This window comes from Adiantum capillus-veneris, chromosome 11, assembly GCF_014529385.1.
Source record: "Adiantum capillus-veneris isolate H3 chromosome 11, ASM1452938v2, whole genome shotgun sequence".
Lineage (NCBI taxonomy): Eukaryota > Viridiplantae > Streptophyta > Polypodiopsida > Polypodiales > Pteridaceae > Adiantum > Adiantum capillus-veneris.
The window spans coordinates 67160358-67162430 of record NC_140941.1 but is presented as its reverse complement, the minus strand read 5'-3'; positions in this window follow the sequence as shown (position 1 = coordinate 67162430).

The following is a 2073-nucleotide window of genomic DNA, read 5'->3' as shown; positions in this document are numbered from 1 at the left end:
ATTATTTTGGAATTTGATTTCACTGTAGTTGTGAAAAAGGTCATCACTCATCAAAGAGCAGATCATTTGTCAAGGATTATTTCAAGAGAACCACCTAAGGGAGTAGACGATGATCTACCAGATGCATATCTGTTCTTCATGGAAATGATACCTCGATGTTCGGAAAACATGGTATCCTTGATGACCATAGCTCAACCGGATTCGCAAATACCACTTCCTATTACAATTGGATTAATTGAGCAATCGGCTATGTATCAATTACTAGTTGGAAGGCTATACAAAAGAAACCGAGGTGGAATATTGCTTTTATACATTAATCTAGAGGAGAAAACCCAATACCTAAGTCAAGCACATATTACCATAGTAGGACTTCACTTCACCGAAGACCAAACTATGCAACGGATCTTGAGACTTGGAGTATTTTGGCCAACTGTAAGGAGTGATGTTCATTCTTTTGTAAAACAATGTCCTCAATGTAAAAAAAAAGCACACATATCTCATGTGACATTGTTCCAAATATCACTTGCTCCTAAGTATAGTAACTATCTAGTTACTTACTTATCAAGTTGAACATTTCCTGAGGATATGAGTAAACGCCATCAAAGAGCAATTGAAACAAAAGCAAGAGATTATGCTCTTATTGGAAAAAAATTGTATTGGAGAGGTAAAGATCAACATCTACGTCTTTGTGCAAATGAAGACGAATATATTCCCATAATAGAACAAGCACATGCTGGATTAGTTGGAGGTCACTTCTGTAGTAAGACCACGCAAGAGCAATCAAAATTGTAGGCATATGGTGGCCAAAACCTTTTGAGGATGCCAAGGAATATATTCAAAGGTGTGATGCATGTCAATGAGCAAAAATGCCAACCCGTGTAGATAGCAGGCCCTTAAGCCAATGATGAGGGCTAGAGCTTTTGCAAAATGGGGTATAGACTTTGTTGGGCCAATACAACCACCTGCTTATAGAACCCAAGCTCAATATATCATTGTAGCTACGGACTAGTTGACGAAGTGGGCAGAGGCTAAAGCAACTCAAAGGAATGATGCCAGAACCACAGCCGCATTCTTATATGAGAATGTGTTCACAAGAAATGGACTGCCAATAGAAATTGTTAGTGATAGGGAAACTCAATTCCTCAATGAGGTAATTGAGTATTTTCTTAATGAATTGATGGTCATCCATAACAAATCAGCTCCCTATCATCCACAACCAAATGGACAAGCTGAACATACGAATAATATTCTCATCTCGGTATTGACTTAAGTGGTTAGTTCAAGAAGGACATATTGGGAAATGAATCTCCATGCTGCTCTATGGGCTTATAGAGTTTCATTCAAGATAGCTTTAAATGCTACACCCTTTAACCTTGTTTATGGTCTTGATGCCATACTGTCAAGAGAATTTCTATTGCCGACACTAAGGGTAGCTAAGGATCTTGAGTGGACTGGACATGAATTGTCAGAGAGACTTGAAGATTTACAAAAGCTTGATGAGCAAAGGATAACTTCTGCAACTCACATCTATGCACAAAAGCGGAAACAAAAACAGTTTTTTGATTCCCATCCAATTACAAAAATCTTAAAAAAAGGGGACTTATTTTTTAGTATATTTCCTTAAGCAATAGATTCCCAAGTTTAAGAAAAAGAGAAATGGACCGTTTCTCATTGAAGATGCATCTCCAAGTGGAGCAGTTAAGTTGTCCACCCTAGATGGTGAACCGATGGCTAATTGGATTATTGGATACCGTTTAAAGAAGTACAGTTTGCCGCTAACTAATGAATTGCTAGAAAAGATGCATGCAACAAAGCAAAGAAAGATAAAACGACAGCAAGTTATTGATGAAGCCCAAGAAGAAGCTCGGCTTCGAGTACTCAAAATAAAAGTTTCTTTCAAAAATCAAAAAATACCTATTTTCATCAACACTATGGAACCAGATGAACAACTAATGGAATTACAGAAAGATGCAGTGTCAATGGATGATGAATGGCTAGATGGAATGGACTTTTTCATCAAAGTATAGTTGAACAACCATAGCACAAATGCATTGGTCGATACAGATGCTTGAG